Source organism: Haliaeetus leucocephalus, unplaced genomic scaffold (genome assembly GCF_000737465.1).
Source record: "Haliaeetus leucocephalus isolate CR32 unplaced genomic scaffold, Haliaeetus_leucocephalus-4.0 Scaffold262, whole genome shotgun sequence".
Classification (NCBI taxonomy): domain Eukaryota; kingdom Metazoa; phylum Chordata; class Aves; order Accipitriformes; family Accipitridae; genus Haliaeetus; species Haliaeetus leucocephalus.
In genome coordinates, this window is record NW_010972698.1 from 7501223 (window position 1) to 7517876 (window position 16654).

Here is a 16654-nt window from a genome sequence, read left to right on the forward strand (position 1 = left end):
CCAAGAGCTTTGGCGAAGGGACCTGTACTTCATTTCTGATTTTTCATGCGCGCTTTGAGGGACAGTGTCTCCCCCAGGACTGGTGACAGCAGCAGAGATGGCACCTGGCTCTGCGGAGTCGTAGTCCTGCCCTTTCTCCAGCAGCTAAAGCAGGCTGCACACTGTGTTCTGACAGGTCCTAAGCTCTGCATTTCCCCATCAAACAGCACCTAAAGCTCCTCTTCCAGTTGTTTAGGGCAGAAAGTGCAGAGGGACTTTGCTCTGCGGGTTATACGTATTTACAGGAGCGCACTGGGTGTCAGCAGCACCGCATCCAGCGCTTAAACACAAAGGACGCATCTGGAGGCTGAGCCCCTTCCCACCTGGGGAGCTGATCCCAGGCCCTCTTGTAATGCAGGAGCGAGCAGGGAGAGACCCAACCTTTCATTCATTGTCCTGTTTTGTTCTACTTTGATATTTGATTTTCCTTTCACAGCCAGTTTTAGCATAAGCTCATTGTTATACAGCCCCAACTTGCCCCGCTCTGACAGCTCAGGGATCTCGGCGTTGGCAAATTCATCGCTGTGTAAGAGCCTGAAAAGCCCTTGCTCGGCTGGTGGGCTCTCCTCGAGGGCTTCAAGGCTTAAAGCAATTTGGGGGTGGTTTCCTTGCATGTGTTTGCGGTGGTTGTTGTTGCAGTTTGGTTTGCTTCTTCATTCAAAAATGCTCAGTGCTTTGTCCGGGAGCTCAGCTACTTGGAAGTGCCTCTGACTATGCCGCTATCTAGAGACGCTTGGTTTTGCTACTGCTGCTGTTGTTCCTTAGCTTCCTTCCCCACATGAACAGCACAGAGGAACAGGGAAGACCTGCTCTGTAGTTTTCCCCGCAAGGAAAAAAAAAAACCACAGATGCCTCACACAAAAGCAGCAGTTCTGCTGCCCACCCCAGGAGGATGCCGCTCTCAAGCGCCTCGGCTTTCTCTGGGCACGGAGCGTTTTGTAGAGTTACAGGATGATGAAAAAGGCAAAACATCAAATGAAGGCAGCGCTGGCAGGTGTCTGCCAGCCCTGCAGGAGATGTCAGAAGGCAAACATAGCTTTTGCCTTTAGGTTTCCAGACCAAAGTTCAGGATGAGCTTTCAGTGCGACCTTTTGTACAGCCTGAGAGAGACAATTCCTCTACAGTGAGAGATGGAGGATTGAGCAATAAAAGGATTCACAAAATCTCTGAGGCCTCGGTAACTCTTTAGTCTCTCTGTTTTGTATTAACGTACCTTTAGGGAAGCAGCCAGGCTTGCCAGGCAAAGGGAGCCAAGGTTTCCAACAGGAGTCCTACTGGGGTTTGGGTGCCTCCACCACCGGGGCATCCAGCCGAGATCCCCTTCAACAACCAGCGTTTCAGAGACACTGACCTGTTCCCCTTCAAAACTGAAGTGCCTTGGGACATGCCCGACCAGGGACTACGTTATCCTGCCGTGGCTGTGCCTGGGTGCGGGCAGCCCCGGGAGGGCTGCCGGGACGGACGGACCCTCTCCCACCTTCTTCCACTGCTGCTGCTCCTGCCGAGCCGGCTGACACCCCACCAAACCCCCCAGGGCTGCGGCGAGGCCCCTCGGGTCCCCAAAAATCCAGACTGGCAGAGGCTGAGAGATTTGCCCTTGGCAGCCCTCCATCATTCACGTCTTGGGGTACGTTCTTTCAGACTGGGAGCTATTTATTTCAAGGTGCTGAGCAAGCCCGATGTACTGACGCTGACAAATGAAGCTCCCCAAAAAGGGTAAGGGCTTCCCAGCAGAAAAGGTACCTGGCCCTTGGTGTATATTTTATCCACGGAGATGAGGCAGTCAGCAGGGTAGTGGGTGGGCTGTTTACAGTTCAAAAATAAGAGATGTCATTTTTAAAGTGTTTTTTTAAATAAAAAATGAAAGATTCATCATTTCTTTGGTTTGACTTCCTCCACTGTTAGTCAGAAATCATCAGGAAATGCCACCGAAGGAAATCCGTCCTGTTCTGCCTGGTCAGCACAAGGAACGTGCGCACGCGGAGGAGGATGGCGATGGGGGGCTCGGGCTCTTCCCAGGCGGAGCCGAGTGATGCAGAAGGGACAGATCTAGAGCAAACTTGCATGACATGTAAAGTAAAAATGACAGGAAGACAAAATAAAGATGGATTTCCACAACCAGCACATCCAGAATCTGACTTTTGCACAAAATGAAAATTTGGAATAACTCCAGAAATGTCGGTAAATTTTTTTTCCATGTTCATATATAGCACAAAAGCATCTTTTACCGTCCATACACCTCTCCAGACTTGGCTTTTCTCTAAACAGCTCTGACTGTTAAATGATACACAAGGTTCATCAAACAGCTCTATTTCTATTGCAGACTTGCCCATTTCCCTGTGCTCCTCTCACTGGTGACCACTCCGTTACTCCCTCCACAACCTGCAGCTGGGCTGGCTCAAAAACTGCTTGAATGTTGTTATTTACCTCCAGCCTCTCTGGATCAAGGGGGCAGAAAGGGCTGTTTTGGTGTTAGTCCATCAGGTATGGTAGCCTATACCCTTGTGGCTGCAAAAATGGAAACATCTAAGTGAAAGCACCATTTTTTTCCATTGGCAGCTTAACTTTAATCCTCCTAATGAGCTTTTGCTAACTGCTGACCGCAGCTGTTCTTTGAAAAAGTAGAGGGAGGAGACAGAATGGCTGGTCTATATCAGGAGGAGGTGAGAAACAGAGATGTGCAGGAGTTTGGAGCAAAAAGAGCAGCCTTATCCATGAGGTTCATTTCAATCCTGTAGGAGAGACACTACATAGAAAAGGTTAAGGTGAACAACCCTAAATTCAGTTCTACAGGCTAGTACAAAGCCTACATCTTTTCTAGAAACAGGCATTCTCATTCAGAACAGTATACCTGCATTGCGTTATTCTGTAGCAGCGAGTAAAATGTGCCAGGTAAGGCAGCGGAGCATCGCTCATTAGCTCTTTGCATCACTCTTTAGCTCTCTGACTTGTGCTGCTCCGGAGGAGGCGGACGCGGACAGAATCACCCTCGGGGTCTCTTCAGCATCCCAGAGAGCAGAGCCCGACCCGTGCCGGCAGGTCCCCAGGCCGCTGCAAGACAGATAAGGAAAATAACCTTTACAGGCAGAAAAGCAGGTGTGTCCCAGCCCTGCAGACACCGTATCCAAAGAGTCTACAAGCAGAAAGAGAGACCGGCTCTGAATCACCTCTTGTGTTTATCAGGGTTATTTTTCCTACAGGTGCCTTTGATCCTGCTTCCCGGGGAAGCGGCAGGTTCAAGGAGCTCCGTGGCATAAGGAAACCCCCGAGGTCCTTCTGCCAGGGAAAAGCTCGGCAGGTCCGGCCATCCGGGGACGCAGAGCCCGCGCCTGGCCATGGGGACACAACTCTGTGTGCCCACCAGCTCTCGGTACAGGGGCATTGGCTTTGTTTGACAAACGCATAAGCTGTCACTTTAGCTTGAAAGCCCTGTGCAAGCTCCTTTTGCTGCGTGGGTCAAGAGGAAAATGCACCCGGCTGCTTGCACCCTTCCTAAGCACCCAGGGGAGAGTCTCAGCCTTGTACCTGGGGGAGGGAAACCTGCAGCCTCAGGAGGAGGCAGAAAAAATCACGCGCATCTGGAGGTCTGGCCTACAAATACTGTATCTCAGCAGCAGTCAGGGCGTGCTTTCCCGATATCCCCCATGCAATTCTGAAAGGTCGGAAAAGACTTAAAAATCGGATTTCCCTGATAACGCTGACACTTGCACCGCAGCCAAGCGGAGTCCTGTGCCTGGAAAACGTTGTCGCAAAGGCTTCCCAGTGCTGCGGAGCAGCGGTGGGCGTGAGATGGGATCTGTAACTCTAACTCAGGGTTGAGCAACCTGTTTGTCAAACTGTAATCTGGCCACTTCCCGGGCAGTGCTCGCTTCCCCTCTGCACCAGCCGGCGTGGTACAAAGGGCCAAGGTCAGGGCAGGCGGGGAGAAACCCAGCGAGAAAACCTACTAGGCACAGGGTGAGATGGTGCTGGGCAGAAGAAGCCCTACCCTGCCGTGCCCGATACCTCGCTGCTGCTTCCACAGGGAAATTACAGCCCAGGAGCCTCCAGAATATTCAATCACGCTTTCACAGGAGGTTGGCAGAAGCTTTAGGGTGTGCACAAGGTGTCAAAGACATCTGTAGCTGAGTGGGTGGGAGCTCAGGGGAGTACAACTTCCACGTACCAAAACATTACCTTTTATTTTGCCTTGGAAAGCATTCAAATAGCTGTCCTTCAAAAGGTCGAGAGCTTCTCCTTATCTGCTGTTCACATCGTGCGTGGCCCCGCACCTGTCGCCCCAAACAAAAAAAGGGAAAAAGGGAAACTGCTTTGGTGAAAGAAGGTGCTCGGTGCTAGCAAACGGCCCTTGTAAAGATTTCCAGTTGCCATGGGATCTACTTTGTGCCGTGATTGCTTTTCTTTTAACAACCAGCCTCGGGAAATATCACAAGGCAAAGTCAGAGGGGACAGCCAGTGCCAAGATCTGGGGGCCGCAGGTAACCTCGAAACGAATCTCTGCTGCTGTCAAGGCAGAGAAGAGGAACCGCCACCGCTGCCTCCTTAAAGGCTGGTCTTCCATCTCGACTTGTGAAAGCTTTCAGGGGAAGTGGTCAATCTCTAGCTGTTGTTCAGAGTCATTTTCATGGAAGTCTCCAAATAGATGTTACGCCTCCGTGCTGAAGAAGGCATTTTTTGAAAAGTAAACAAAATGCTCTTGCCACAGACCACATTTTGTCGAGGATGGTACTGAAAGTGGGTGAAGTTCAGCTGTATTCTTCTCGCTCTCTTTCTGCTCGCTTTCGCGCGTGCCTGCAGCAGAGGGAAACGAGCCCAGCAGTAATTGCTGCAGCCTAGTGCAGAGCAGAGGGGAAATCCAGGACTTAGACCCTCAAGTAAAAGCAATTCACCTGGATTTCTTTTCACAAAAGGGCATTTTTCATCAACTCATTGCTAATGAAATCAGTCCAAGTGCTGTTTTGGCTGATGCTAAATTGACCGAAGAAGTCGCTGCCTGGGGTTGCCCGTTCTCAGTCTGCTGCCGAGGTCCAGCCCGCTTCTGCCAACACCAAAAAACCCAACTCTTGGATTTACTGAAGTAATCCAGGGTTTCTGGTGTGAGTTTTTCTTCTGTAACACCGAGTTAGACATGTAGGAGAGAGCTCGAGGCTGGCCGGCAAACAGGGCTCACCTCCTCCTCGCCCGTGCCTCGTGCTGCCAGATGCCTTCCCCACGTGCTTGTTCTTCACTTCACAACCCATCTGAAAAAGACCCCCCGACCCCGAGGGGCTGCCAATGCAATAGTATGTACTGGAATTAAAAACCAAAGACACCTATATCTGTATAAAAACTATTTATGTCTATATAGTGTGTATATAGAGAGACCTTGAGGGCATCTATATGTGTATGTATATATTGTTGAGAAGCACAAGACATCTGTCTCACGCTGGGACTCGGAGGTGTGCGGGGGCCGGACTGGAGCCACGTCATTCCTGCTGGGAGCCCAGAGTTCCCATTTCAGTTTCTGCCTCCCTACCCGGTGCCTTTTCCGCTGTGCCCGTGCACACCAAAACCTGGGAGGCTGTGTGTGCGCCGGCAGCTCTCTGGGCTGGGGAAAGGGAGAGGAAAATATTTGTTTTCCCCGTCCTCTCCTCCCGTGCAGGGCTGCCCCGTGGCAGACGTGAGCGCTGCCGGCGGCGTGTGCTGTGACAGGGATGCTGCAAAGCACAACCAGCCGTGGTGACTTCTGTTTTCAGCCGCACAGGGTGGGGAACAGAAAACAACTTTCTATTTTAATATTTTTATTTTATTGCTATTGGAAAAGTGCTCTCTTTCACTCTCACTGTCTTGCAGGTCTGAGCCCACGTCGTGGCTCCTGGCATTGGGGTTTAACGGTCCGTTAAGACACAGCTGGCAGCGCAGCCTCCTGCTTCCAGCCGCGTGACTACCGCCCTGCCGAAATCCCCCGTCGAAATCCCAAGGGCAGAATTGGCCCCGCTCTCTGCATACCCTTTATGCAGACCCATATCACTGTCTTTGGAAGATTAAGGTGAGCTATGGGTTACGGAATTCAGCAGTCGTGCCACCTGTATTGATTTTGTCTTGTTCCCCAACCAGGTCAGCAGATGAGAGCGGCCAGACTTCACTCATACCCACTCACGTGTTGCCTGTAGGATTTATTGCGACATCGGTCTTGCCAGAAGTGGGTACCAGCGTACCGGTCGGTGCTGCGCTGGGATGGGGTTGTTGGCACCGACCCTGCAGCTCCCGACCGCGAGCAGCGCGGGTGCCGCTGTCGGAGCATTCGGGCACGCAGCAGGACAGAGGTGCGAGCGCTGGATGAGCTGGAAACACGTCTCGGCCTCGGAACAAATATCTCTCCTCCGGTGCCCTGGGCTCCTTGTCCCGGGGAGATAACGCAGCCGGCGGTATCTGGCTGTGCCCAGGCGCGGGGCTGCTCCGCCCTCGTGTGCCCGAGCCTCGGGGTGGGAACCCGCCAACACCCAGCGGCTTTAAGGTGGGGGGGCTCCGACCGCGCCGTGGGACTCCGCTTCCCGGCGCTATCAGTTTTGCATGCAGGAGGCTTTGCAGTCCCTGTTCTTGTTATCTTTACCACTTTTTCCCTTCTGAAGCAGGCGGACAAGCAGCCCGCATTCACATGGCTGCTCTCACCCCGTGGCACACGGACTTTTGCGGTCGTTGGACCACAAACCCCAGACCCCCCGCCGAGGGTGGTGGTCCCGGCAGCCGGACACGGCGATAGCCGTCCCCTCGGGAACACGGCACCCGTCATAGCTAACCTTGGGCTGAGGGTGGTCTGTTGCCCCCCACTCCCAACCCGTGACCCTGTTGGGCACCAGCCATCACCCCACCCCCGGCCATGAAGGACGTTTTGACCGAGGGTGCCCGCAATAAGCACCCACCCCTGTCTGCCCGGCAGCCCCCACAGCCCCACGGCCTTCTCAGCCCCCATCCCGGAGGAGAAAGTGATGTCTGGACCAGATCAGCTGGAGTTTTTCCATCGCCTTCTCTGGTGCATCTTCTGTCAGCCGCAGGAATGCCCGCAGACATGGACCCCACCTTGCACAGCACCGCAGAGCCCAGTTCCCTTCAGCGCCTATGAGTGCATCGCCCTGTACTACCGACCCCACCGCCGTGTGAGGGACAGAAACTCCATCCATCAATAAGAAAGTGCGTGTGCTTGCGTGTGAAATCACATACTTGCATTCATATTCACATACAGCAGATAAAAACACTGTCAGTAGTGGGAATGCGTTAGGGGTTACCAGCACTCACTTTCCATTTTCGCTGATTATTTTTATAGGCAGAAGGGGAACTCTTGCAAAAACAGGACTGCAGTCGTGGTGTGATGTTTAAGGGTGTAGGGATGGTGAGACATATAGTAAGAGGTGACATTGTTGAATAGGCACAACGGCGTAGCTGGAGAAAACAGCAAGCGGCTTTTCAGCACACAAATGTCTCTGTTGTTGCCTGCACACACCTTCAGCCTGCACAACTTTTATACTGCAAAATAAAACAGGAGCCAAAGCAATGGATTGTAATGCAAAAGCTAATCCATAAGTGGCCACAGTTATGGCCAGTAAAGTAATAACATCATGAACAGCTAATGAAAGCTTTAGTTTTAACTTACCACAACGAAAGGTAAAATAAAACCATGCTTGCTGAGAGCAAGGCGTGCGCATGGGCTCGTGCTGTTAACTTGTACGTGTTTCACACTTTGCAAATGTGCATAAAAATCAGCCATGGGGCTTTCAGCAGTCAAAGCAACCTTGTGCTGGCTGCGTACGGAGCACGGGGCACTGCCTGACGTACCTGTGCCCAAACCAACTCTTTTACTGCTGATATTTTGTACACCCATTCTGACCTCTGGGATGACGATGGCTTGTGTAAAAAGAAGGCAAGAGCCCAGAAAGGAACACAGCACTGTCTGCTTGGCCGACTTTCTAAAAATACCATGCACGGCTCTGTCATCTGCACGGTAGGCACGGCAGCTTCTCCCGTTCCTGCCAGGCTGATGGGATCTGATTTTCAATTTGTTTTCCTGTAAGGTCACACTCCATCCATCCCCTCCCCGGTAATTCTTGAAACCGAGGCCCACCTTATTCTCAAAGGAAGGAGTGAATGTCTGGAAAATATAACAGTCTTGCAAATTTTGTGAGAACAGATAATCAGGCTGAGAAAAGAGAGAGGCAACAGAATGAATTAAAACCTGGGAAAAACCTTAAGGGGAGCTTGTGCCTTATTAGACACCAGAAAATCCACTCTTTAGTCAAGTTTTCTCTCTCATGTGGATTCACTGGTGTTTAAGGAAGCATGAACTCCCATTAAAGCTTTTCCTGTGGTTAGGACAGTCGCAATGTGTGGCTTCTCTGATGTCTTATAAGCAACAGGGTTGTGCTGCAGCCTTGGAGAACTCAGTCTGTCAGGCCCCAGCCACAAACCCATAGAAAGTTGTTTACTAGTTTATTTATTAGTTCTCTGGCACATGGGGCTGCTTGTTAGATGCAGGATTTTGCCATAAAACCAGATAAAAGGACAAGAGGGAAATGCAGGCTGCGTACAGAGGGACATCCCATCCCATCCCATCCCATCCCAATCCATCCCATCCATCCCATCCCACAGCACCCTCTGCGGCACCAGCTCCGGCTCCTTCTCCCACCATGACCAGCCCCTCATCTGTCTCCAGATGTTCTCAGCTACCTTTGTGACCCCCCCAGGTTTGGTTAAATTCTAAGTGTTGCCAGTATCTTGATTGGGTTCATTTTAGCTTGTATAAAAAAACTAGCCTTGTATAAAAAAATTTCATCTCCTGGATGTGTTTCAATGACATTGACTTAGGGCTTGTTCCATCAGCAATGACAGGTAGTTCAAATAAGCATTTTGGTTTCAAAACACTTGTAACTCTCTACTGTTTGCATCTACTTCCATTTCTCCCTTTCAGGATCAGCTTTTCAGAGGTTTGTGAGCACCTAGTAACACAGTGAGATGCCTTGAGGGCATTTCACAAGTGCCTTAGCTCATTTGTCCATGTCTTTTTCTTCTTCTTTTTCTTTTTTTTTCGCAAGTCTAGATAAAAGGTATGTGCTGGTTTGCCCTTATCTTCTGTTTCACTGACACACTCAAGGAATTTTATACGTTTTGAGATGGAAGATTTTCCTTTATGGGCTTCTGCGGCTTTGTCCCTATTTACTCATGCTTACCCAAATGTCTCATGTTTATCGTCATTTTTTTGTTCCCATTCATTTATTTGGTACAAAACTAATGCCCACTGGGCTGTAATTTCCAGGACTGCTTTAAGCTGATTTTAATACAAGATTGTTTTCCACTGGCAGTGTTATATGGTTTTGGAGGCTGTGCTGCTCCGTTGCCATGGCACAGCCCAACCAGTGCTCCTGCCCCAAAGCCTTCTTCCCAGAACCAGGTACGCTCCTCTTCCTTGGCGGGGACGGAAACACTGCAGATCCTTTCTGGTCCACAATTTGTATAATTTTGTTAGGCTGATGATTTGAGATTTCTTGCTTCTCCGGGGTTATTGAGTCTGTGGTTAAAATGATCAGTGTTAAAGCAGGGAACGGCTCTCCTGGTCCTGACCAAGGGTCCTCCAAGCTTCAAATCTTACCTCTAAGCACAGCCAGAAAGCAAGCAGGCATCCAAAATGCTGACATTGCTGCCTAAAGTAAAAATCCTCCATCTACAGATTGCTTTAAAGCACAAACTGCATTTCTGCCCCTTTCTCTCCTGTTCTGAGGGGCAACGTGGGCTGCTCTGCTCTGAAAATTGGATTTTTTCAAACCGGTGGGCCCCAGCTCGCTGTGGATGGCCAGGAGTGGTTCGCAGCCCACGACAAACCAGGCTCCACTCTCCTGCTTGGAAAAATTTCCAAAACATCACCAGTTATGGCCAGCACAGCCAAAAATCAGCCCCAGGCGTACGGCTGCAGCACCTGCATGGCACCCTTGTCTAAGTGCCCCGAATAGCCTCTCGCAGAGAGGCCCCCTGAAATGAATGCCAAGGTGATGGAAACAGAACGGATTAATCCGTTGGTCAGCTGTCAACCCAATCCCTCCAAAATGTTTGGAGCAGGGCTAGCCATGCCACCATTTTGTCAGACAACTACGGTTCATTAGGTCTCTGCTAATGCCAGCAGCGACGGTCCGTATCAAAACCGCTCACATGTACGTACACACGTGCACACACATACAGGGTTCTGGCAAATAAACAAGGCTTGTCCTGGGACAGCGCCAAAGCCAAAACAGAGCTCTGCCCCACCCCCCCCCACGCCTCTTAAACCAAGACTAATCTTCCAAGCCTAAACTTTGGATCCTGAATTTGCATGAGATTCCTCGCTCAGCTCCTGCTTTTCTCATAAACCTACTCATAAAGTAACAGACCAAGCTGGAACAGGTTAAAGTAATTATATTACACCAATTACATCATATCGTAGTATTTATTTTGTTTTCTCTTTTTAAAAAAAACCACTGAATTTCTCTTTTTAAAAAAAACCACTGAATTGTAACATCAAGCAGAGAAGTCAAAGAAAGGGGACTTTCATGAACCTTGGTTACATGCTCAGCAGTAAGAATCAGAACAGCTTCTTCAGAAAACAGAAACTCTTTTACAGGGAATGGTTTCAGAAATAATGCAGAAATCTTCTCCTGTATGTCACTGTTGACAGCAACACACCTGCAGGGAATATGATTAGTCTAAGGGCAGGGGCGGCAGCCAGCTGCGGGGCTCCTGCCTTTCTGCCTCCCAGCACTTTTGCAACTGTGGCATAACTCCAGATTATTTGGTGGGGGGTTTTTTTCCTTCCCCTTCTTTCTTTTCCTCTTTCTTTTCTCCCTTCCCTATACAACATCAGCAATTTAAAAGTTCAAACTCCAGCAGCAGTTTGAGAGGCAGAAGTTGGGGATGGCTGAGAGGGAGAGGGCTGCCGGCACCGAGCCCTGCCCCAAACCTCCGCTCCTCGCCGGGAGCTGGCTGGAAGGAAGGGGCAGAGGAAGCATGACTTATCCTCATGTGACGGGAGATGCGAAAAAAACGACGCGTGGCTTTTGCCGGTCATACACTGCTGAGCACGAATTTCACGTCTGCAGGGCGCTTGGAAAAGGGGCTTGAACGCCCCAGGGGTGATGTCTGATTTTGTGCAGCTTGTGGGCTCCCAAACCAGCCCTGAAGCAAACCTGATGGCACCTCAGGGTCGCTTGATCGTCCTGGAGGAAAGGCCTTTATCTGGGATCAATACAAGATGAGTCAAGCAGGGCTTACGGCGTTGACGGGCACCCCTGCGCTGAGCTGAATCTCCCCCGGGAGCCCAGGCTGTTCCCGGCTGCGGGAACACGGTCACCGTTCTGGAAGGGCTGCGAGCTCCTCTCAGCATTGCCTCTCCCGTCTTGCAGTGTCTCCTGGTGCCAAGGTTTTCAATGGAGACACGTTTTAGCTTTCTGAGCATTGGCCTGATTTCTGGAAGCAGAAATCCCCCCTCCTTTATTCCAGAAGCCATACTAGATATTAGACTACATGGAGAAAATGTAGGAAGAAAGCGCAGATAAAGGTCATTCTTTTTACTGCAGCCTTTTTTATTTCTTACTTGTTCCTTATGATGCATAACATCAGTCATAAAACTTCTCGGAAAAACAAATGATCCATTTTTTGTGTTAAGCTCAATACACGGGCAGGCAGCTGCAGATACAATTTCTTCTAAGAGTAAATTTCCTTCAACCAATTTCTCTCTTGCCATTTTCAGGGCCAGATTTGTTTGCCACTCTGTACGTTTCAGAAACTTTACTGATGTCAGTGAAACCTAAAGGTTAAGTGAATCTGTTCCAGATTCACACAAAAATACACAAGCTCCATTAAAAAAAGGATCTTTTATGGTTTACTCTCCCAGCAAACTTTTCTCTTTCCCCCATCTCTTTCATGATTCCCCCCTGTACATCACTTCTCTCCTTCCACATAGAAGGTGAGCCGTGAACTCCACTCCTCGGCACTCATCTTCCTTTGCATCTTCACTTTTTTCCCTTGTTTTATTATTTTTATGCTACAGTTTTCTCTTAAATTATTCTTTTAAAGAGCTGCTTATTCAGGCCCATCTCTCCCTGAAATTCTCTCGATCCTGCACTAAAAACCCAACTCAGGCATAACGCCAAGTCTGCGTTTCAGCCAGGCAATCTCCGACGACAGACTCAGGATCTGATCTTTCCGTATTTTGCAGTTATGCAAGGTTTGGATGAATTTAGCCGTAGAGAGTCCCAGTTCTGGAGCTATACTTTTTATCCACATTTTACAACTCAGACAGAAGGAAATGACAGTCTTTAAAAGAGACTGGCAGGCTATGGTACCCACAAATCCAAGCTGGACAACAGTGTGGGGTTTTTTTTCTCTCACGTCTCTGCTGAGGCAAGAATTAGCATTGAAACTCATTCTGGGTTTAGGCTTTTTAGATGATGCTCATGTCTTATTTCTCACCCAGAAACCTTCGCATCCGGTAGCCAATTTCAACCACATCTGACAGCAGTAAAGATCCCCAAGACGCTCTGCTTTGGCAAAACTCGTGGAAAAGAGGGAGCCAAGCAGAAATGCTCTTGGTGGCCCTGTGGAGAGAAAGACTGGGGCAGGGGTTCACCCCTTGTCGGGGACCGGGGCAGGAGATCAGCCTTGAGCCCCCGTTGCAGCACCCAGAAACCCAGCTCTGCCGTCGCCACCGCTGCGTTTCCTTCCCTTGTGGGCAGCCGTGGAAGCAAGGCGTTTCTCAGATGCTTTGCTGTCCTAAACTGCGCAAGAAGCAGCTTCACTTACAGCTCACCCTTCTGTGGAGACGCCTTACCGTCCACCCGGAAAAAAGCCAACAACAACAGTTTAATTCTCCCGGGTTTAAACTGGGATTGAACAAGTCTGATTAAATTTAGAGTTTTATAATTTTTAGATAACAATCCCAGTATTTACAAAAAAAAATATTTAGTAGTGATTTTTACCTCACCTCCATCTAGCAAAACAACAGCCACCAGTAAGGTAGGTTCTGCAATATTTTGGATTCAGTGCTGTCGAGCAGATGGTATTTATTGACAAACCTGCTGCTAAACTGTTTGCATTCCCGGGGCTGTAGGTGCAGCCAGCCCGAAGTGCAATCACTACTCATTACTGAAATACTCATTTCCCTGGAAAACCATCTGTGTCATTCAGTCATGGCAGAAGCCCAGAAACGTCCCATTCCCTGCAACGCCACCACCTCCCCAGCACTATTTATACACATCCGTGCCCGGACTAAGATTCCTGCCTCCTTTCTGAAGCCCTCATCACCCACCCTACAGCAAACACAGGGCAGAAAGGTGAATGAGACGTAGATTGTACGTCTCTTTTCATCCTTACAAATACGAACTCAAGTCCATAGGTGCAGGAAAGTGGCTAAGAGCAAGACTTGCTGATGCAGCAACCTAAACTACATTGTATGATGTGCTGCTGTCACGTGCAAGGGATGAAGGAGAGGAGACGGGCAAGGAGTGTGACAAAGAGGTACCGACGTGGCGTGAACACGAGAACTGCCAGCTACCCCGTGTGAGGTGTGCTGTAGGTCCGCCAGAAGCACGGAGGCAGCGAGCGGTGGACAGGCTCTGACGACTCCGGCAGAAACACGTGAACCCTCGGCTCGCTCTGCCGTGCTGCAGGGGCGAGGTGAGGGAGAAACCTCAGCCCTAAAAACACCGACGCTTCCTCGTCTCCTTGGGACCAATGACGCATTTGGCAACGGGGAGCTGAGGGAGAGGTGGGTAAGGTATCGCTCCAGCACTCCCTCGGAGCTATTTACATACCTCCGAATTACATTCCTATGCAACAATTTGCGTAGCTAATTGTGCATCCTTCATGGTGTCATGGCACAGCCCTCCGTAAATGCATCTTTAATTTAGGATGATGAACGCACCTTGCCACTCCGCCCTAGGGGGTAGTAGCGTGTGCTTCTTCGTCCTTACCTGATGGAAAAGGTGTAGAATTTCACCCAGACACACTCTCTTATGAAAAAAATAAAGTTCTGCATTGCATCAGAAATGTAGATGTGTCTCTTAAGGTGGATAGGTGACGGTCCAGATTGGCTTGTCACTGATTTCCTCCTCTCATACTGACAAGAATCCCTTTTCCGTCACTAACGCATTCATAAGACATCAGATGTCTCAATAGTCCCGTATTTGCATAAGTCTTGAAAAATGTGAACAATACCAGAGCGGCAACAGATATGAGCATAGACGTTATCCAGAGAGGTCGGGGAATCTCCTTCCTTGGAGATCTCCAGTGTTGTTCTGAACGGGGACCTGAGCACCCCGATCACCGTTGAGGCTAACCCTGCTTTCAGGTCCAGCTGTACCACATGCCCTCCAGCGGTCCTTCCCAAAATACATTTTCCTACGCTTTTATGACCACGGCAAATGCACCTATGGTACGTTTTATGATTTGGAATGATTCTTTTGAGTATCCCATCCCAGCATAATTTAGTGTCTGGAACAGGAATTACACAGGTACTCTCTTTAATTAATGAACTAAACTAAAAGAAGGCACATCTACAGAGGACTCCGCCGAGGTGGCCTGAACGCCAATAAAATACTGACTTATATTTCCTACCCATTGGCTTTCAGGTTTTATAGACTGTGCTCAGTTTGTCGCGTTAGCCCGGGCAGCCATCGGTGCTGAAAGGCGCGATGTGCAGCCATCCACGCTGTGCGCAGGACGGCTTAAACCTGGAGCAAGTCAATGCGCTGACTGAAGAGGGACATCTGAACTCATATTTGGGCCTGGCTATCACATCGAGTAAAGACAGAGCCATAGCAATGGGAAACACTCAACTCAGGCACTTTTATGCAAAATCTAGGCTTTCTGAAACAGAATAAAATAAGAGAGTCCCTGCTGGGGGTGGAGGTAGCACAGAATAGCTGCTGTGCTTCAGCTCACACCCTCACTTATTGTGAAATAGCTTCCCTGTTTAGACAAGCCCTAAGAGATGTGGAAATTTATAATGCGTATTTAATCTTTCCATCTCTTCTTTTCTTACTGTTTTCACGTTTCCTCAGGCTTTGAAGATTCAACATCACTTTTTCCCAGAAACTACAAGTCTTAAGGCGAAAATAAGGCAGCTAGAAATTGCCTGCTGCCAGTCGGACTAAAGAGTTTGTAACTTTTTCCAGCATAGGAAATGTTCAATATTTTAATAGCAGTGACCATGTTTTAATGCATTTATGCCCTTAGGGTTATAGAAATCCCTCATTCACAACATTACCCACCCCGGATCATAGGACCACTACTATTTGTACAGTGCCATTGTGCTTTTCAACAGTATCAAAAGATAGACAGCTCCGCTTGGGAGCCGTCCCTGCTCACCTTTATTATACTGTTTAAACCTGCATTGGATCTGGCCGGGATGGAATTAACTTTCCCCCTAGCAGCCCTCCTAGCGCTGTGCTGTGTATTGGTAGCTGGAAAGGTGTTGCTAACCCAGCAGTGTCCTGGCTGCTGCTGAGCAGTGCTCCACAGCATCAAGGCTGTCTCTCCAACAGTCCCCCCTCACCAGCAGGCTGGGGGTGGGCAAGGTCTCGGTCTCGGGGGGGGACACAGCCAGGACAGCTGACCCCAACTGACCAAAGGGGTATTCCAGACCATATGGCGTCTGCTCGGCAATAAAAGCTCAGAGAAAGGAGGAGGAAGGGGGGGGCATTCGTTATTATGACATTTGTCTTCCAGTGCAACCGCTACGTGTACTGAAGCCCTGCTTCCCGGGAAGTGGCTGGACATCGCCTGCTGATGGGAAGTAAAGAATAAATCTTTTGTTTTCTTTTGCTTCCACGTGCGACCTTTGCTTTTGCTTTATTAAACTGCCTTTATCTTGACCCACAAGTTCTCTTCCATCTTATTTTCTCCCTCCCGTCCAGCTGAGGAAAGGAGTGACGGAGAGGTTTGGTGGGCACCTGGTGTCCAGCCAAGGTCAACCCACAACAAAACCTCTTTTGTATTTTTAGAAGGTAGTAAGCTGGTCCAAAGGCAGCCAGGCTAGGAGGGCGGGGGAGTCGCAGACCCAGGTACTTCCAGCCTGTTTAACCCCCTTGCGCGGTCCCGTTAACGTGTGACTGATGGTGGTCTGAACCACGTTCCCGCTAACGGCCCAGCTGCAACGGGCCCGTGTCCGTATCAGAGAAACCACCCTCACACCCGGCAAAGAGCTGCGCCCGCCCTCCCGTTCGCCCTCCGGAAAACGCCAAACAAGCGAACACCGGCGTACAGCGAACCGCCGTTCCTCCCCTCCATTTTGTCGGCCGGACCCATCACCCGGTTCCCATCCCACCCGGTTCTCTGGCGTCATTTTCAACACCGCGAGGCCCATCTCCTCGAAAGCAGGTCGACGCCAGGCAGCCGCCGCTGCGGTTTAACAGGTTTTCGGTCCCCCCCGACGCGACCCGTTCCCCTCCCGAGGAGTTTCTGGTGAAGCCAGAAGGGTTCGGTTCCGTGAGCGGAACACGCAACGGGCTCGCTCCCCTCACGGGGGTTGCTTCTGCAAACGAAGGCTGCAGGAGGGCGGTTTCCCGAGGAGGTTTTATTCTTTCTCCGTCCCTCTTTTCAACCCCCCCGAAGAACAAAG